General features: G+C 37.5%; 1 long non-coding RNA gene across 1 annotated transcript in view; it reads left to right on the plus strand.

The window, feature by feature from the left end:
- The window catches only part of LOC139076625 (uncharacterized), a 33296-nt gene extending 17948 nt beyond the window's left edge, over positions 1-15348 (plus strand). Inside the window, exons 2-3 of the long non-coding RNA XR_011528392.1 lie at positions 5561-5624; positions 15154-15348. This is a non-coding gene — a long non-coding RNA (uncharacterized lncRNA). The remainder of the gene's footprint in view (positions 1-5560; positions 5625-15153) is intronic.
- The last annotated feature ends 6957 nt before the right edge of the window (positions 15349-22305 follow it).

A 22305-nucleotide genomic window follows, 5' to 3' on the forward strand; every position in this document is an offset into this window, starting at 1 on the left:
ACTGTTCTAGCAACTAAGTTTGAGTGGAAAGTTGTGAAAGAGCTGGATTTTTATTTAAACAATTGCTTCCAATGATAAGGATCCAACATTTCTTGAGTTAGGGTGATGGCAGGTCATAGTAGAAAAGATATGGGTTTAAATCAGTAATAGCTGGATTTAAATATTTGCTCTGCACTTACTAGCTGGCAGCTTAAATACTCTGAGCCTCTGTTTTCTTAAAATAGGGACAATCATCCCGGGATGACTGGGTTGCTGTAAAGATGAAAGGAGCTGGTATGTCCAACACACCTGACCTATAGCACAGACTGTAGCAGTAAACGAGTGGCTCCAGAATTTCTAACTGGGAGGGACTCAGGGGTGGTGGTCTCAGGGGAAGGTGGGTATTATAGGTTGAATTGTTTCCCTTCCCCCCACCCCCGCAGAAGATATGCTGAAGACCTAAATCCTGATGCCTGTGAATGTGGCCTTATTTGCAAATGTAATCAAGTTAAGATTAGGTCATACTGGATTAGGCTGGGCCCTATTCCAAAGGCTGATATCCTTATAAGAAGAGGAAATTTGGACTCAGAGACACAGATACACACAGGGAGAATGCCATGTGAGAAAGGAGGCAGAGATTGGAGTGATGTGTTTACAAGTCAGGGAATTCCAAAGATTGCTGGCGACAACCAGAAGCAAAGAGAGAGGCATGGAACAGACGCTCCCTCAGAACTTCCAGTAGGAACCAATCCTGCCAACACTTGATTTTGGACTTCTAGCCTCCAGACTGTGAAAAAATAAATTCCTGTTGTTTTAAGCCACTCAGTCTGTGGTACTTTGTTACAGCTGCCCTAAGGAGCTGATGCAGTGGGATTACGGGACTAGTTCTTTAGCCAACTGCATTTTATTTGGACCAACTTTAGCAATAAGCACTAATGGAAATTAGCCACTGCTTTGGAGCCACCACTCTATCAAAGCCCCGGACTTTACACTACACCTTATTTTTAATATTATTTTAAATGAAAAAAACTGCAGAGTAAATATCTGAATGAATTCTCGGCAGAGATGTCAAACGTCCATCTGAAAAATGCATTTGAGACCACATGAACCTTTCCAACTCTGAAGACCAAGCCATCTTACACTTAGTGTACTGACAGAGATGTCATATGCTTTCCACTGACATAGCTGATGCTATCTTTTATCCAAAGTCCAGAGCTGGTGTGATTTGATTTTATTAGGTTTAACACAATTTAGTGTTAAGGTGTCATTCGTGCCTATTTCCCAACCATAAATGGAAACAGAGGCTTACATCTATTTTAAGCTAAATTATTGCAAAGACACGCTTTTTAAATTCATCACATGTGATTTAAGGAATTAAATTTATATGAATTATAAGTTCCGGACGTGTGTTTTCATTTATTTCCCAACCAGCTCTTGAAATGGACTTTCTATTGCATTTTATATTATAGACAAATTGCTCTGGTGACAGTTAAGGCCTCTTCATTAATCTCCCAGGTTTCTGACCATGATTAGGGTCCTAATAGAAAGAAGTCTCGCCAGAAGCCCTGCTCTCTGCACCCATAGGGGAAGACCTCTGTACTTAGCAAGGCTCTCCCTTTGCTAAAACATCCAAAGGCACTACAGTAAATCTGTGCAGCATACATATTTCTTTTATGATGTAATCTGTCTAAAACCTGATAGTCCTGTCCCCGGCAGAATGGTGTGTGGAAAAAATAAACACAAGTTACATAAAAATGTAATTAAAAGCAATTTGATTCTTTAGTGCTGTCTCCATTGAAGAATCTCAAATAGAAATCCCATTCATTAAACAAAACAGCACTTTCTGAAAATATTTTGTTCATCCCTCTCACCTTCAGATTTTTCCAAATACCAAAGTTGTCTCAAAGCCTCTCGCCTCCTCGTTATTAAAAAATCCTGCCACCAAAACTACTCACAAACCCTAAGCACTCTTCCATCTCTGCCTCTCAGCCTCCCTGCCAGCTCAGATCTTTATCAGGGGAGGCACCTTGGGTTACATGTATTCTGAAACACAAAGGTGGGCCAGGAGCTGCCCTGACTTGTCAAAAGAGGTATGTAATAAAACACTTATAATTTAACTTATTAATATTCTATCATTCAATAAATACATTTTTAGGGACTATAATTTCCACAGCGCTTTGCCATGTGCTACAGGAAATAAAAGACAAAACTGTCTCAGCCCTAAAGAATTGTATAACCCATAAAACTCCACTTTATCCAATCTTCCGTCACCCCAGATGCCCCAAAAATTACCAAATCATGTAAACAACACTTAAAATAGGAAGAATAGCCAAAATGAGGTCACAGAGATGTAATATGACGGGTCAGTTTGCCGATCAAAATAAATAACTTCTTTTACTATTCGCCGGCAACGTCTACAAAAAAGCAGACCCCGTGCTTTTTTGGTGCTAAAGTCAAAAATCCTAAGAGCAATGGTGGGAAATGGCAAGAAAATTAAAATGCGTACCAGACAAAAGAGAGGAGAGAGCAGGAGAAGTGGAAATTAGAGGCGGCTAGAGCTACATTGAGAGAGGTAGATACTTTCGATTTTAAGCAGTTAAGAGAGGACAACAGAAATGGCCTTGAAGAAAGAAAAGAATTATAACGGGAGGAAGCTGAGTATCAGGGGCCAGACCCGCCATCAAAGGAGACACAGTCCAGGTGCAAGCGCATATGTCTCCCCAGTGTGAGCATTGGGACCATGTCACACAGAACGGCGCTGGCCCAGCGTGGCAGCCTGTCATGCCAGAAAGCCAGCCCAATGCTGCCAGATCTTCTGGTTGTTTCAAGAGAAGCCAACAAATCTGATTTTATGTGAAATTTTTCAGTTTTTTAAATATTGTCCCAACTTTATAAAATACTGCACAGAATCTGATACCGTATACACAATGTTTAAAAACAAGAAAACACTAAACATAGTCTTTGAATAAATACATATTTAGTGAAACATGAGCTGGAATGATAAACTCCAAATTCAGGGTAGTCGTTACCCTTGGAGATTACAGGCAGGGGAAAGGCACGCACAGGCCTTCTATGGCATCTGTAATGTTTTATTACTTTAATAAAAATCTGTAATAAATATAGCAAAATAAGATTTGTTAGACAGGATGTTAGGTCCATGAGTTTTTATTACGTTATTGTCCCTACTCTTCTGTATGTTTGAAATATTTCACAATTGTAAAACAATAATACTGTGCAGGCCAAACATTTTTAGTCCACATCAGAGCAGTAGAGCACCATTTTGCAGGCTTTGCATAGCGGGTTCCAAAAGGCACAGAGCCCACGCTCATGTGAGACCAGGGAGAAGAGCACGGGGGGCGCCCCAGAGGACGGCAGGCTGATGCAGGTGGTTTTCAGCCTGGTTGGGCATCTGAATCACCTGCGCAGCTTATTAAAACTCCTCACGCCTGGGTGTCACCTATATTCTACTAAACCACAGCCTGAATGTAGAAACTGGGCATCTGGATGATTCTGACGTGCAGCCAGAGTTAAAAATAACTGCAACAGCCCTGAGAACATCACTGTGACACAGGGAAGCCACAACAACCAGAAAAGCACTCGAGTCAGGGGGCTCCCAGCAAGGTGACAACTTTAAAAGGCTCTGTGGTCACTGGTGGCTTTCCTGAATGAGAGATAACAAATGACAATTAGAGCAAAATGCCAATGAAAAAGGACTAAGTCTTTTTGAAATAAGAACTATTGAAATAGTAACTTTTTAAAAATATTTTCATCGAAATGGTTAGAATAATATAATATTCAGTACATTGCTTTAAAGGAATAAATTATGAACCTACCACATGCAAGCTTTCTGCTTGGGACTGTGGAATGATGAAAAGATGAATGAGACACGTCCCTCCTCTCAGAGGAGCTTAACATCTAATGGGGGAGACAGACACGTAAACAAATAATTTGTCCCTTGGGGATAGGGAGGTTGGTCATGTGAGTAAGATTGCAGTTTGCCTCAAAGACTCCAGAACTAGAACATTCAAGTTATTAGGCTGCAGGGTCCTATCTTAACTGTTCTCTGACGGCCTGGGTTTGGTGGAAGGACCCCTGAAGCTGGGAGAGAAGAGCAGATTGGAGAGGAAGGGACATTTAAGACAATTTAGACCAGACAGTATTAAAATGTGAAGGGTTCAATAAAGGTAAGTCTTGAAAGAATGTTATTACCATAAATGAATCAGGTTTTTCCATAAAAATTAAGCTTGTTTCTTGATTTAAAGATATTTTTTCCCTTTGATATGAAGGAGATATCAGTGTGGCTATCTCTTTCAGAACCCCACATGTGAATGAATCACTGAGTGAATGAATGAAATTTTAACCCTCATAACAAAAATAATGTTTGATCATAACATACGGCTTTAGGATAATTTTTAGGAATATCTATAATTCAAAGCATTTTCTTTTACAAAAATAACAATAACTTTAGTTTATGGGGACTTTGTACTAAGTATCTTAGATACATTGTCTCAATTGATCTTCACCTAAAACCTGATGATTTAGATCACATTATCTGCATTTTTATAGGTGGGGAAACTGCAGGTCACAGTGGGTAAGTCACTTAAACTGAACCCTAATCTCAGTTTATCTGTAGCAAAGCCAGGGTTCAAATCTGCTCTGTTCAGCTCAAAATCTGAAACTTAAACTCTGCACTACATCCCTCTATCTCTTGACAAAGGCATATTTGCCATTATTGCATTAAAACTTTTAAATAAAATTTTATTGTTAAATTACAATTTAATTTTAATTAAAAATGACTACTGATGTGCTGTGCAGTTTAATGCCATTTAAAGCCAGAAGGTATAGCTGTAGAAAGCCGGGAAACAATCACCAAAAATGCAGTATTCCTTCTTAAGGCAATAATTTTTGGCAATTTTCAGTTTGGAGACAATTATTCCATATGTGCCTCTATTCTTCCATCCAAATATTATAAATATTAGTTCCAAAACTACTTTTATGCACCCTCAATAATACTCTGTGAACAATGACCATTGTTAACCTGTGTTTTAAAAATGCTAAAGTAAATGTTAGTTTGAATAATCAATGTAAATAATTTATTAGTTTGGTCTCCAAATCAAGTAAAAGCTATATGATAGTATTTCATGATTCATTAACTAAATGGAGCAGTTAATTCAGTCAAGTGGTGAATAATCTTCAAATCAATTGTTCCTCAAATACGGAGGATAGTTGTATATACAAGCAATTCAAGAGATCAGAAAAGGCTAAGTAATACTATAGAAATCTGATACATATTTCAATAGATAACTCAATAATTTTTTCATTTTTATTAGTTTAAATCTTTAAAAATTTCACTAAAACATAAAAGTTTGAAAAAAATGACAATTTTTTTTGTGTTATGTTCAAGTCACAATGCACACATTATTTGAATCTTGAGAATCATAACACACTTACTGTTTTGTGTTCCGGTGGCTGAGCTGTAAAAGCAGGTGGGTCGCTGCCTTAACTAGCTGTGTGCATAAAGAAAGGGCATTCTTTTTTCCTTTCTCATGAAAATGCATGGCCCATTTTGTGTTTCCCACAGATATTGTATGGATTTAATTCAGCAAGTGAGATACTCACCGTTCTAAAAGGAAGAGTTTATGGAGGTAACATCATGTCAATAAAATATTTTTTCTTGGCACAAACATTTTTAAAGAGATAGCAAGAATGTTTTTGTGAGCCACGACTCGGAAGCAGCCTAGGTGCCCATCAAGGGACGAATGGATAAAGATGTGGTATTTTATACACAATGGAATATTACTCAGCCATAAGAAATGATGAAATCTGGCCATTTGTGACAACATGGATGGTCCTTGAGGGTATTATGCTGAGTGAAATGAGTCAGAGGGAGAAAGTCAAATACCGTATGATCTCACTCATAAGTAGAAGATAAAAACAATGACAAACAAACACATAGCATTGGAGATTGGATTGGTGGTTACCATAGGGGAAGGGGAGGGGAGGGCAAAAGGGGTGATTAGGCTCACATGTGAGGGGATGGACTATAATTAGTTTTTGGGTGGTGAACCTGATGTAATCTACACAGGCTTCGAAATATATTATGATGTACGTCTGAAAGCTATATAATGTTATAATCCAATGTTACTGCAATTAAAAAAATAAAATAAATTTAAAAAACAGAATGTTTATTGTGAGGTGAAGAGCAGCAGCCCGTAACCCAAAGGGTTCATATATCTATGGACAGAATTAGAGATTTGTTCTTTCAAATAAGCAAGTAACCATGGGAATAGTGGCTGATGACATAAAATTTAGGTTATGAAAGAGCTTCATTCTTAAAAAATTGCTTTTCTTTTGAATACATATTACATATACAAGTTATAAAAATATACAGGTAAAAGGGGTATAGTCTGAAGACTACCCCTCCCTCCTGCCCTTATCTTCTATCCACGTGGTTGTCTTTCCTAGAAGCAACGATCGTTACCTAGTTCGTGCATCCTCCCAGAGATGCTCTATGCATATGCAACTACAGACAGTCCCCAACTTACAATGGTTCAACTTACGGTTTCTTGAATTTACAATGGTGTGAAAACAATATGCATTCAATAGAAATCGTACTTCAATTTTGGATTTTGATCTTTTCCCGGGCTAGTGATGTGCAGTACAACGCTGTCTCCTGATGCTGGGCGGCGGCAGCCAACCACAGCCCTCAGTCAGCCATGTGATCGGGAGGGTGACAAGCCATACACTGACAACCATTCTGTGCCCATACAACCATTCTGTTTTTCACTTTCAGCACAGTATTCAACAAATTAATGAGATATTCAACATTTTATTATAAAATAGGCTTTGGATTAGATGATTTTGCCCAACTGTTGGCTAACGTAAGTGTTCTGAGCACATTTAAGGTAGGCTAGGCTAAGCTATGATGTTCAGTACATCCAGCGTATTAAATGCCTTTTCAACTGACAATATTTTCAACTTATGATGGGTTTATCAGGGTGTAACCCCATCGTAAGTGGAGGAACATCTGTATATTCATATATAGTTTTCTATCCTAATGGTACTACCCATACTGATCCATAGCCCCATTTTTTTTCACTTAACCAATCTTAGAAAAGTTGTCATGGAATCCTAACTATTCTTTTTAAATCCAGTTCTATGCTGTTCATGTTTCTTTTTTTACTGAGGTATAATTTGCACTCACTAAGATGCATAGATTCAATTTGATACATTTTGAGAATTGAATACACAGGTATAGCCACCTCCAAAAGCAAGATATAGACTATTCCGTAATTATTATTCTTAAGAGTTAATTAATATTCCGTTGCATGGATGTGCCACATGACTGATTTAACCAGACCTCTATGGATGGACTCTTTCACTGTTATAAACACGGTTTCAGTGAATAATATGTACGTGTATGATATTGCATGTGGCCAAGTATACCCATCAAAAAACTCCTAGAAGTAGGTTTGCTCGATCAAAGGGTATGTGCATCTTCAATTTAGAAGGATATTGACAAATTAGTTACCTTTGAGGCTGTACTAATTTACACTCCTACTAACAATTTATGAAGGCTCTTTTTGGAGTATACTATGGTTATCAAACTTCTCGATCTTTGCCCGTCTGGTAGGTGAAAAAAGTGTGACTATAGCTTTAATTTTGCTTCTCTCATTTGCACGGATGCTGAGCATCTTTTCCTGTGTTTAAAAGCCATGAAACAGCTTCATCCCAAAAAAAAATTTGAGCAAAAGCAAAGGTGCTGTAAAGACTGTGCCAGGCTTTGGGAATGAAGGACTGAAACACAGAAGACTTGACATTTATTCTGACCTTTCAAAAGAAGCTGGACAAAGTAATGTGTTTTTGAGGACAATAGAAACTCAAGGAAACTTGGTATTTCCCGTATGACCTGCAAAAAGATGCCAAAATCTTGAATGGAAAACTCCAAGAAACCAAAGATCTAAGAAAAGGATGCCTGCCCGACTCACACATGAAGACAATGTTAATTATTTCCTCAATATAAATGGTATTGTCCATGCTGAATTAATCTACAAGGTCAAACAGTCAGGCAGGCTTATTATGCACAAATTCTAAAACATTTGTGGGATTGTGTGCTGCACAAATCATTCTTTGATCCTCCATTTTATTCACTACACTTTGCTCTGAACAACTTTTGGCTGGTCTTTAAAATCAGTCACTCTAAAAGGATAAAAAGCAACCCAAAAAGAAAAGAAAACTCACCATTGAGGGTATTCAAGAGTGTGACTCCAGTTCTAATGGCAATTCCAACAGAAAAGATTCAAAATACTTGGGGCAATACTTGAAATCAGTACATAGCTCCCAATGTGACTTATTTGAAGGGAACAATACTCTCTTAGATTTAGAAGCTCTTATTTTAAATTGGTTCCATTGCTGGATAATTACATCATTTATACCATGTTAATCTATCAATCAGGATACTTAAAATCCTTCAACTATCCTCTTCCCCTCCAATGAAGTACTTCAAGGAACAATAGAGAAATAGAAAGAACATGATTGTTTAATTTATTAGACTCTCACTTATTAGCTGCAAAATATTGTTAAAGTTATTTCTCTTTTCTGGGCCTCAGTTTCTTTTTCTGTTAAATTCAGATAACAAATTGTACTGTGTAATTAACTAATAAAGTCTCTGGCATATAGTAGTCTCTCAATAAATGCTGGTTCTCTTTCTCTCATCTGTATCTAATTAGGGCTTTATTGATAGACCCAGAAATAGCAATTAAAAATGAAACTCTTGGGGCAGGCCCGGTGGCCGACTGATTAAGTGCGCGCGCTCTGCTTTGGCGGCCCAGGCTTTCGCTGGTTTGGATCCTGTGCGCGGACTTGGTGCCACCCATCAAGCCATGCTGAAGTGATTTCCCACATGCCACAACTAGAGGGACCCACAACTAGAATATGCAACTATGTACTGTGGGGATTTGGGGAGAAAAAGCAGGAAAAAAAACCCTAAAAAGAAAAAAAAATGAGGGGCCGGCCCAGTGGCGCAGCAGTTAAGTGCCCACGTTCTGCTTTGGCAGCCCACAGTTCACAGGTTCGGATCCTGGGTGTGGACATGGCACTGCTTGGCAAGCCATGCTGTAGTAGGCGTCCCACATGTAAAGTAGAGGAAGATGGGCACAGATGTTAGCTCAGGGCCAGTCTTCCTCGGCAAAAAGAGGAGCATTGGCAGCAGATGTTAGTTCAGGGCTAATCTTCCTAAAAAAAAAAAAAAAAGAAAGAAAGAAAGAAACTCTTGAGATTTCAAAAGTACTAGCCGTGAAAGTTTAGGTTTCAAATTAGGAAGCATTTTCTTTTGCCAACACCTGTGATAAAAAGGAAAATCGTAAGTTGAACACTTAAGGAAAAAACGTGTAAAGACGTATTGTCAGAGTTCACTTGCAAAGAATAGAATCCATTCTAGCTAGTTAAAATGGAAAGTATTTATTACAGGATATTTAGAAACTTTCAGATTTTGGGGGAGGGATAAAGAGACAAAGTCTGGGTTGAATTTTGAGAGAAGATTCCCAGAACTGCATTGCAGCCTTGGGACATTGCACTGGGTTGAATAGCATCCCCCCTCCAATTCATGTCTACCTGAAACCTGCAAATGGGATCTTATTTGGAAACAGGATCTTGCAGATGTAATCCATTTAAGATGAGGTACTACCGGACTACCGTGGGACTTGATCCAATGACTGGTGTCCTCAAAAGAAGAAAAAACCGAAAACACACGAAAGATGGAAATGTGAAGTTGGGAGGCAGAGACTGGAATGATGTATCTACAAGCCAGGAAATGCCAAGAATTGCTGGCAACCAACAGAAACTACAAGAAGCAAGAAGGATTGCCCCTCGAGCCTTCAGAGAGGGCATGGCTCCACTGATAACTTCATTTCAGACCTCTAACCTCCAGAATTGTGAAAGGATAAATTTTTGTTGTTTTAAGCTACCTTGGTTTGTGGCACTTGGTTAGGGAGCCTAGCAGGCTAATACAGGCACTAAAGGAGCTGCTGAATCTTCCATAGTCAGGGCTCCTCCAGTCCCAGAACCACACTTCTGCCTCCATAGTTAATAAGACTTCAAGATCAGGAAACTTCTACAATCAGGAAACCAAGAGGGTTGGGCAACCTGTCATGGACAGGAAGTGTCATTACTGCTGCAGGCTCCAGAACTGTGCCACATCTGCTACAAACAGTCCTCACCTTGTCTTAAGACATCTTGGAGCGGGCTTTGGGCAGTAGGACCCTAGCTAATACTCCCACAGTAAAAACAAATGCCTCTACCATTGTCTTTTCAGCAGTGGAGGAAAACAAAACTGCAGCAGAAGCACAGCCTAGGCCTCACAGTGGCAAGAGCATCAGATTGGTTGACGCTAAAGCACATCCAGGACCCTCGCTCCGAGGGAGTCTGGGAAGTATAGTCATTAGTTTTCCAGTCTCCACAGTTCAGGGAGAGGACAGATGTTAATCACCAATCCACCACATCTACTACAGGTAGTTCAAGAAATTCTTCCTTGAATTCAGAAGTTGCCAGCATGAGATTTACTAAATCACTTAATTTCCTGGACCTCAGTATTCTCATCTATATAAAACTAAGATCAGAGGTGATCTCCAAGATATACTCTACATTTTAAAGTTCTGAATTTTTAACCGTGTATAAATCTGTACATACAAACATACTTTCTACATGTGTATATCCACTTAGTTTTCTACACTTTCTTGAGAAAAGATACTGGATAGAAATTCTACAGTACTTCCATGCTAAAACTATGTAAACTTTCAATTGGCTGGAGTTCAAAGAGGTGCAGAGAGTAGATTTACTCTTCTGAGGGGGAGAATTTGTGTAGGGATGTGTGTGTGTGTCTGTGTATGTGTGTGCAAGCATTGTGCATGTAAACTCAAGTCAAGTAAATTTTCCCATGAATAAAATTTTTCATGACTAGGTAAAAGCAAACTGGCAGAAATTTGATATAAATGGTAGAGATTTACAGTGAAGTGGACTCTGCTTGACGTTTTTCTCCGGTGTTGAATTCTTATATTTGCTTTCTTTTCTTCCAAAATGAAGCAGGTCATTAAACTTTGCATGACTAAGGTTTTCCAGGTCTAAAAAAGAATAGCAATTGTGGACATGCCTTACCATGTTGAATAACTATTATAAAAGTAGAATTTTTATTAACTTTATAATTAATTAAATATGATTTGGTTGGTCACTTATAATTTTATCACTAAAGATCTTTAGCTAGCCATGGTGGTCTGGTGGTTAAGATTCAGTGCTCTCCCACCATGCCCCAGGCTCCTTTCCCCATCAAGGAACCACATCACCATCTGTTGGCTGTCCTACTGTGGTGGCTGCCTGTTGCTGGGGTGCTGAAAGCTATGCCACCAGTATTTCAAATACCAGCAGGGTCACCCATGGTGGACAGGTTTCAGTGGAGCTTCCAGACTAGGACAGACTAGGAAGAAGGACCTGGCTGCCCACTTTCAAAGAAATTGGTCATGGAAACTCTGTGAATAGTAGCATGGGAGCTGAGAAGATGGTGCAAAAAGGCCAGGCAGGGTTCTGTTGTGCTATACACAGGGTCTCCCCAAGTCGGAATCTATTCGATGGTACTAACAACAAAAAAGATCTTTACATACTACTCATGTCCTTAACAGTCAGTATATTATCTGTTTACAAAATAAGAACTAGTGTTCAGTATAATAGATTTGCAAATGGCCACAAATTATTCCTCTCCCTGTATGCAAACCCCTATAGGATGTGACTTTTCAGCTCCTTTCATTAACAGGTGGAGTCTCTTCCTAACTCTGGTATCTGGGCTGGGCTTGTGACTTGCATTGGCCAACCAGATGATACAGAAGCAATGTGTGCCAGTTTTACCAGGACTTCAAGAGTCCTTGCACACTTCCACTAGCTCTGTTGGAAGCTTGCTGAGTGACAGTGAAAAAGCCTGGGTTAGCATGCTAGATAGAGGATGAACAACATGGAGGAGTACAAGGACCCCAGCCAACAACCCGCCACACTGTCAATCTGGCAGCTGATCAGTCATATCAGTTAGCCCAGCCAAGCCCAGAAAAGCCACTTGGTTTAGCCCAAACCACACTGCTGACCCAAAGAATCATGAATTAAATGGTTATTATTATTAAAGACTAAGTTTTTTGGGGTCATTTGTTATGCAGCAAAGCTAACTACTGTTTTCATTTAACCTTGTTTAAATTTCCTGACTGCCTCAAATATTTGGATTACTTCCTTCCAATAATAGCATTTACTCTTTTTTTCTATTCAAAATTAGTATATTAACTGTAGAAAATTTTAAAAATGCTGAAATGCAGGAAAAGGAAAACAACAGTATATGATAACACCTGATAAAATTTTAGTGTTATCTTCCCAGTCCACTTTGTAAATATTGACACAAAAATTTATATAATTTGAGTTATTCTCTCTCTCTCTTTTTTTTTTGCTGAGGAAGATTCACCCTGAGCTAACACCTGTTCCAATCTTCCTCTTTTTGTTTGTGAGCCACCACCACAGCATGGCCACTGACAGATGAGTGGTATAGGTCCTGGCCTGGGAACTGAACCTGGGCCACCAAACCAGAGTGTGCCAAACTTAACCACTAGGCCACTGGGGCTGGCTCTTGAGTTATTCTCTCTTAAATAAAATTTTCATTTTCAAACATTTTATGATAGTGTCTCCATACAATTGATATTCTACAATTTTTTAAATGTTTTCTTAGTATTTCACCTTATATGTGTATAATAATTAACTTTATAATATTGTCAATTTAAAAAATCAATTCCAATTAATTAGATTTATGAATAATAACATAAACATTATTTACACAATAACATTCCCATTAATCATGTGTAACATGAACCATAGGCAATACTGTATATTTACACAAACCTTCCTATCTCCATAAGTGAAAATATATTTACTATTTATTATATTTAATATATATTTACTATACCTTAACTATGCATGCATATCATTAACTAGAGTTCAATATTTGTTTAAGATTATTTTTTAAAGTAAAATTTATATACAGCGAAATACCCAAATCTTAAGTGTACCGTTCTATAAGCTTTGACCAGTGTAACCCAAACTCCTATCAAGATATAAAACATTGCCATCAACCCCAGAAAGTTCCTTCATTCTTTTTTCAGTCAGTACTCACTCTTACCCTTCAGAGGCAACCACTGTTCTAGTTTTTTCCACCATAGATTAGTGTTGCCTTTTCTAGAACTTTAGACAAGTGGAATGATATCACATGTAGTGTTTGGTTTAAAACTTTTTTCAATCAGCATAACATCCTTTAAATTTATCCATACTGTCACATCTCTAAGCAGTGTCTTAGTCTGTTTGGGCTTCTATAACAAAAATACCATACACTTGGTGGCTTATAGACAACGGAAGTTTATTTCTCACAGTTCTGGAGGATGGAAAGTCTAAGATCAAGGCACTGGCAGATTTGGTGTCTGGTGAGAGCCCACTTCCTGGCTCATAGATGGCCCTCTTCTTGCTGTGTCCTCACATGGTGGAAGGAGAGAGGGAGCTCTCTGAGGTCTCTTTTATGAGGGCACTAATTCCACTCATGAGGACTCTGTTTTCATAACCTAATCATATCTCAAAGGTCCCACCTCCAAATACCATCACATTGGGAGATATAGTCCAACATGTGAACTTTGAGGGGACACAAACATTCTGTCTACAGCAAGCAGTTTCTTCCATTTTCTTACTGAGCAGTATTCCATTGTATGAATTTATCGTGGTAGATTTAGCCATTCTTTTGTTGATGAACATCTGGGTTGTTTCCAGTTTTCAGCTATTGAGAACAAAGCTGTTATGAACGCTGTACATTGTCTTTTTTTGTAGACATATACTATCATTTCTCTTAGGTGAACACCTAGGCACGAAATTATTAGACTATTGGGCAGGTATAGATTTAGTTTTATAAGAAACCACCAGAACTTTTTCCAAGGTGGTTTTCCATTTCACAGTCCCACCAACAGTGTGGGAGAATTATGGCCACTCCACATCTTCGTTAGCATTTGGTGCTGTTAGTCTTTTAAATTTTAGCCGTTCTGGGGATATATAACCAGTTTGCTTTTTAACTATTTAATTTTTGGAATGATTAACATAGTAATCTAGTTCAAAATTTGAAAGGTGCTGAAGGTTATACTAGGAAAGCTAAGTCTCTGGCCTAGCCTTTCTCCTACTATGTGGTTTCTTGTCTATTCTTCCAGAGAAAGTCTATGCAAACTATGGCATGTATGAGTATGAATTCTTTTTAAACATATTTTCACACAAAATGGCATCTTGTTTTCTAAACCTAACAATATTTCAGATATTTCATCTCAGTATGTATAATATTTAACCAGTTCTCTGTTTCTGTACATTTAGCTTTTTCTTAGTCTTCTCTGATTATAAAAAATGATGCGATGGGGCTGGCCTGGTAGCATAGTGGTTAAGTTCACATGCTCCACTTCAGCAGCCCAGGGTTCGCAAGTTCTGTGGAAGTGTCCCATATACAAAGTAGAGGAAAATTGGGGAGGATGTCATCTCAGTGACCATCTTCCTCAAGCAAAAAAAGGGAGATTGGCAACAGATGTTAGCTCAGGGCCAATCCTCCTCACACACACACACACACACACACAAAATGCTGCAGTGGTTTTCCATATATATGTGTGTATATGTACAATTTTACATGTGCAAGTATATCTTTATTTTTTTATTTTTTTTTAAAGATTTTATTTTTTCCCTTTTTCTTCCCAAAACCCCCCAGTACATAGTTGTATATTCTTCGTTGTGGGTCCTTCTAGTTGTGGCATGTGGGACGCTGCCTCAGCGTGGTTTGATGAGCAGTGCCATGTCCGCGCCCAGGATTCAAACCAACGAAACACTGGGCAGCCTGCAGTGGAGCGCGCGAACTTAACTACTCGGCCACTGGGCCAGCCCCACAAGTATATCTTTAGAGCAAACTCTTAGAAGTGAGATCGGTGAGTATGATGGTTAGCTTTATGTATCACCTGGCTAGGCTACAGTACCCAGTTATTTGATCAAACACTAATCTAGATGGTGCTGTGAAGATATTTTGTTGATGTGGTTAATACCTACAATCAGTTGACTTTAAGTAAATATTACCTTTGATAATGTTGACAGGCCTCATCCAATCAGTTGAAGGCCTTAAGAGAAAAAACTGAAGCTTTCCAGAAAAGGAGGAATTCTGCCTCAACACTGCAGCATTAACTTCTGCCTGAGTTTCTACCCTACTGGCGTGTTCTACATATTTTGGACTTGTCAGAGCCCACAATCATGTGCACCAATTCCTTAAAATAAAACTTTACGCATATGTTCTATTGGGTCTGTCTCTCTGGAGAACATTGCCTGATACAGTGAGTCAAAGAGAATGAATATTTTTAATCTTCGTGGATATTGCCAAGCAGTCCTCTAAAGGGCTTTTACCAATTTAGAGACCCACAAGTGATTTAAGAGTGCTTGTTTCCCTACACCTTCACCAACATAGTGTGATTTCAAACAGTCTATCTGATAAATTTAAGAAAGGATCTTGTTTTAATTTGATTTCCATCCATTAAGCATTTTAATGTTCTAATCTTTCTAGAATATACTATTTTGTTTGATAGGAGGTAGGAATATAATTTTATTTTTCCCATATGATCAATCATCCCAGTGCCATTAATTCAGTAAATTATACCTTTTCTCACTATAAATTGCCACCATTGTCATGTACTAAAAACATATATATGTAAATACTTGGGATACCCATTCAAACACATATCTCTGGGTCAAAGCATATGAATAATTTCAGGAGTATGATACTCATTTATTGACTAGGTCCTTCATTGTCCAGTAGCTTGAAGTTCTCCTTTTACCATATACTAAGTTATTTTATATGTATAATTCCATATTTTCCATTTTGTTCTTTGTTTCACCCTCCTATTCTGGTGTGACTACTGCAATATTTTCATTTCTTTCTCTTCTTTGTGCAAATAATATGCAGTAAACCAACATCCCAATTTTGTTTTTCAGAATTTTCATAGCCATTTTTGCTCATAGTTGAACGTTAGGATAGTTTTATTTTATTTTTTCTAAAAATTATTTTGAGGTGTTAGTTTAATATCATTAATTAACTAAATTAGGCTATGGAAAACTGGTATATTTATAGTGCTAGGTTTTCACACGACACTTTCAAGTAAGTTTATTTCTCTAAAAAGACAATCATATCTATAAATAATGATAAATTTGTACCATCCTTTCCAAAATTTATCATATTTATTTTCATTTGGGGATCAATTGCCTTGGTTAACTCTGACAAGACAATATTAAATAATGGTAACAACTAATTGCATTGAATGTGTCTAATTTTTCCACATCAAGCATAATACCAGTTAATAGTCATATATATATTCATATGAATATATATATATTCATATTTAAAATACTACTATACATGGAAGTGTGGAGAGGATTTATTCTCATTTTCTCTAATATATAAATACTCCATTTTTATTTTACTAATGCTAATGTCTATGTCCAGCTCCATCTAATGTTTTCTTTCATGTAAAGATAGTGACAAGATCACGGAAGCAAGTTGGATTAAAAAACACTTGGTTTAGTTCCATTGTTCAAGTCCATCTACTAATATAACACTTCTTTTAGCACTTAAAAATCATCTGGAGTGCTTATTGGAACATAGATTCCTGTGCCCACTCTTCCCCTCCCCACCCCCTCCAGAAATTCTGATTCTTTAGATCTGGGGTGGGGCCTAAAATGTGCATTTCTGACAAACTTTCAGGTGACCCTGCTGCTACTGCACTTTGAATAGCACTGCACTGATTAACAGGCAGGTAACTTGCCCAGGATGCTCTTGAGCAAGCTGACCCAAAATGTCCCCATTACTTGAAGTCTAGCCCTCCCCATCTCATCTGACCTGCTCCCACATTTCACTAAAATCCTCTGTCGCAGTGAGTCTCAAAACATCACATATTGCTCTGCCATTAATTAGCACTTATATGATTCATACATGCCTTTTTTCATTTTCGTGTGTAACATGGGAAGCGCCCCTTAATCAGCTGTAGTAGATTTTCCAAAGGCAGCGTTCGTCAGTACCCCAGGTGTCCCTCAGTATGCCCTCTCTCCTTCCACAATAATAAAATATTTGGCTGAGTCCATGGCACTCAGGAACAAATAGAATATTTCTGAGCCTCAGTTTCTGCTAAGTTTAGTCATGTGGTCAATAGGATTTAGGAGGAAATATAGTATGGTACCTTCCGGGAACCTTCCTTAAGAGACAGCTCCTAAACATGCTTTGTCTCCCTTTACTTCTTCCTCTATTTGATAGCTTGGAACGAGTTACTACCACTTGGGACCACAAACTAAGGCCACACACAGAGGAGGAAGCAGAAGGAGCTCAGGTCTCTGTCACGATGGAATGCCTGGCCCTGGACCACCTGTCCAGAGCTCTACAAGAAAGAAGTACTTGTTTCTACCTTAAGTGACTGTTAGTTTGGGTTTTCAGTTGAACCTAATCTTAACTAAATTGTTAGGACAACTAGAAATGGTGTCTAAATAGTTATAAGTCTTAGCTGTACCCTTTGTTCCAATCTGATGAACTCAAACTGTGTCTCATTTTTGTGGTTGCAGGATTATAAACAAGCAGCTGCCTCCTCCTTATCCTGCCAGTATCTTCATACATCTAATTGACCAAGACATGTTCTCATAAATCCAGTAATTTAGTACATTCTGTTTCTATTACCACATAATATATAATATGCCCAAGCATACATAAGTACATAATTATGTGCTTATGAACTCTAAGAAAATACATTTATATACTTATCATTAACCAAAAACATTTTTTTCTCTGATCAGTAGTACCCATCATTTTCCCATCTGTTACATGAGTCTAAATTTCTTCTCTTCCCAGAAAAGTCATCCACTTCTGTCCTTCTCTTCTTCCCCTGGATCGATACTAACCCACCACAAAACTAATAAGCAATAGTTTATATATTTATAGTTATATCTCTATATATTTTAAGTTCAATCTCATCACGTCCTCTCTCAATTTTTTTTACCATTTGTGATTGTTAAATTGCATATTGACCAACAATTAATATTCAAAGGAAATGTATACTGAGGAGGGTTTAAATCTTTACGTGTGTATGTGTGTGTGTAAACAAAAAATGATGGGCTTTAGGTTATAATTTTGTCTGAGGAGAAACTTTGAAAAGAGAATAATCTGTAGAGATAAGTGCTTAAGTGCTAGATGAAATTATTCTTTTTACATTTGTTTATATTCTAGTGGCCACAAACATAACAAATAAGAAACACCATTGGAGATTAGCCAGGCGGAGCAGTAAGCTTAAATCTATATATGCTCTGTTTCTTGTTAGCATTATCAGTTCTTGTTTAAATGTTTAATGATAAGGGCAAGTGAATTATTTGATACTCAACTGTTTACCTATAAAGTTTTAGTTATGTCTCCCAAGAAGGCACTGTTTATCCACGAGGCATGAGTGACCAGAAAGCTCATTAACTTGTTCATTAAAAGAAAATGTGCTTGTTAATCTAAGACATTAAATGCATCCGTCACATGCTACAGCCAATTCATACGGGCTTGTCAGAGCCCATTGGGTACATGTCGTCCCAACCTTGCCTTCAAGGATTTCACATTATTCGCTTGAAATCTGCCATGGTGGGAGTATTTACAGCACAGAAATGGGTAAATACTGCAAATTAGAGCCCTTTTCTTCCTTTGGAGAGCTGGTTGCACAACATTTACCAGAACACCAGTGAAGATATTTATGGTAAGAAATTGAATTTGCTCACTTAAGCTGTAAATAATTCATCAGATTTGTGTTAATTAGTCCACCATTCTATCTGCTGTTTTCTTATTAGACACAGACCATTCTGATTTGCTCTTTCTTATACGTGTAGAAAAATTGAAATGTCCTCTGGCAGAGATAATTAAAAAATTTTTCTGCATATCTTTGTAATTATACTTGCTTTTTCAATTTCTCCATTTCCTTGATTAATTTTTGTCTAATTCATCGATAAAAACAGATGGAGGGGCCAGACCCAGTGGCCTACTGGTTAAGTTCAGTGTGCTCCACTTCAGCAGCCTGGGTTCCGTTCCTGGGTGTACACCTACTCCACTCATCCATTAGTGGCCATGCTGTGATGGCGGTTCACATACAAAAAGAGGAAGATAGGCAATAGGTGTTAGCTCAGGGCAAATCTTCAGCTAAAAAAAAAAAAAAACCGACAAATGGAGGTGTGTTGGATATTCTCCCAAGTGGTTCACTTTGTATCTGACAATCATTTATATATTTTAAAGGTATGTAATTTGGCATACAGATGTTATTAAATATATTTTTGTTGTGAATTTTACCTTTAATCAATATAAAATGATTTTTTCTTCCATTTAATGATTTTTGTCTAGAATTCTACTTTGATACAGATAATACCACCTTTTCTTTCTTTGTTTTATCTTTACCCATAAGTTTATTTTTAACTTCTTTTTATTATTTTGTTTTAATTGGGCCTTTCATTAATAGCTTATACGTGGAGGTGGTTTTTTGATCCATTCTGAGGATCTTTTTCATTTTATAGTAGAATTCAAGCTATTTTTATTTACGGTAAAAATGGATACACTATTTGGTTTTCCTTAACTTTTTATTTATTTCTTGCTTTCTTGCTGTTTAAAAAGAGTCATTTACTATGTTGGTTTAGTATCCTTGCCTTTTTTTCTCCCTCTGGTGATTTGAAACTTCTATTTTGTTAATAGTTACAGTTGTAGGCAAAAGAATGCCTCTCCCCCCACAAAAAATATCAGGCCCCAATCCCTGGAAGCTGGAGAAGCTGTAAATGTCACCCTACAAGGGAAAAGGGTCTTTGCACATGTGTTATGTTAAGGATCTTGAGACAGAGAGATTATCCTGTAGTATCTGGGTGATCCTAAATACAATCACAAGAGTCCTCACAAAAGAAAGATTACATACAGACACACACACACACACAGAGAAAAAGAGAAGGCAATGTAACCACTGAGGCAGAAATTGGGATGATGTGGCCACAACTCAAGGAATGCTGGCAGCCACCACAAGCTGGAAGGGGCAAGAAATAGCTTCTCTCCTAGAGCTTCTGGAGGGCACGCAGCCCAGCCAACACCTTGATATCAGCCCTGTGATACTGGCCTCCAAAACTGGAAGAGAATAGATTCGGTTGTGTTGAGCCACCAAATTTGTGGTAATTTGTTACAGCAGTCATGGGAAACTAGTACAGTTACTTTTACATTTTTGGAAAACCAATTTGAACATAGATTTTCCTACCAATGTCAACATATATCCATATAACTTTTGTGATTTTGTATACATTTTATTCTTTTTTCCCATCTCCATTGGCAATTTTTTTTTTTTTTTTTTTTTTTGGTGAGGAAGATTAGCTCTGAGCTAACATTTGTGCCCGTCTTCCTCTATTTTATGCATGGGATGCCTGCCACAGCATGGCTTGATAAGCGATATGTATGTCCATGCCCAGGACCCAAACCTCAGAAGCCTGGGCTGCTGAAGAGGAGCATGCAAACTTAACCACTTTGCCAATGGGCTGGCCCTGCCTTTTTTTTTTCTTTGGTGGGATTACTTGGGCCTTTAAATTTCAAGCATTAATATTAATTTCTTTTTTATATGTATATTCTTATTAAATAATTATTTTCAAAATGTGTATTAATTTTTATAACCATACTTCCATATGAATAATTATTTAGATATTAACTGTAGGTTTTATCAATTACTACTAATTATTTGAACTATACTTCCTGTATTTTAATTTCTTTGCACTTTGGGCTGATTTTTCATTGCCTGGAATAATTTTAAGAAGTGTATGTAATAAACTCGAAAAAATATTTGCAGCTAAAACTACAAAGTGTGCTTATCTCTCCAATATATAAAGAGCTCCTACAATTAAGAAACAAAACACTCACAGCCCAATTAACAAATAGGCATAGGATATAAACAGTTAACAGTAAAAGAAATACATACGCAGAGATGCTTTACTTTTCTCATGATAAAAGAAATGCAAATTAAAACTAGACTGAGATGTAGTTTATTACATCTGTCAGATAAACCTGTCAGATTTGCAAAATTGTAAATCTTTTAGAATTCTTGGTTGAAAATCAGTTTGTTTTGAAATATCAGAATTGTCTTCTTGCATTTGATATTGTAGAAATAGCTGATACAAGTCTTATTTTTGTTTTCTAATTGACAGTCTTCCTCCAACCTGACTCAGTGTTCTTTTAGAGCTTTTTCCCTTTAATTTTTACATATAAGTTTCTTCATGATTTATCTAAGCATCTGTGGCCTTTAATAATTTTTGAATGGCACTTGCTGAGTCCTTTCTATTTGAAGACTTACACCTTTTTTTCCCAAGTAACAAACATTTTCCTCTATTACATTTTTGTTGCTTTTCTTCCACCTGCTCTCTTTTCCTTCTGGAATTCCTATCAGACAGACATTGAATCTTTGGGTTCTGTCTCTAATCTTTTCTTTCATCATTTTGAATTTCTTTATCTTTTTCCTTTTAAGATTTGAGAAATTTTCTTGAACATGTTTTCTAATTCCCTGAATCAATATTTGAGCATATTAAATTTTGCTTTTTATTGTTTATAATTTGGCAGTTGTGACTTGCATTTCCAAGAGCACTTTCCTACTCTCAATCGTTTTCCTTTTCATGATTACCTGGTACAGTCTCATCATGTATTGTCTTTATGAATCTTGTTGCAAGCATACATTGCAACTTCTCGAACTTTCTGCTTATTTCCTAAGGAACAGATGAATGTGATGATTCAGATTGGCTCCAGCTTTTCAAAATGTTATATAGTTTGCTATAGTGGATGATTTTCTTTATTTGATCGTTCTAACAGAATGAGTTCTAATCATACTACTAATAATAGTGAGTAGTGTTTATTGTGCGCTTATTATGAGGCAGGATTTGTGCAAAATGATGTAAACATACCGTTTTGTTTTATCTTCACAACAATGGGGAACTAAATATTGTCATCCTCATCACCCATGGCCACTGCAAGTTCTCTATCCTTCCACATGGATAAAGCTGCTTCACACAGATTCTGCTCGCATCTCAATCTACCCACCTGCAAGAAATGAACATTTAACCAAACGGAGACTAGATTTCCCCCACCTGTGTACGAGATTGAGTTTCCCATCCACTGCCTCTGAGCCAAAAGTTTTGCCATCCACAGCTGTGTTGCAGTTTGCTTTAGCTTCTCCGATGATTAGC

This window comes from Equus przewalskii, chromosome 17 (genome assembly GCF_037783145.1).
Source record: "Equus przewalskii isolate Varuska chromosome 17, EquPr2, whole genome shotgun sequence".
In the NCBI taxonomy this organism is placed as follows: Eukaryota; Metazoa; Chordata; class Mammalia; order Perissodactyla; family Equidae; genus Equus; species Equus przewalskii.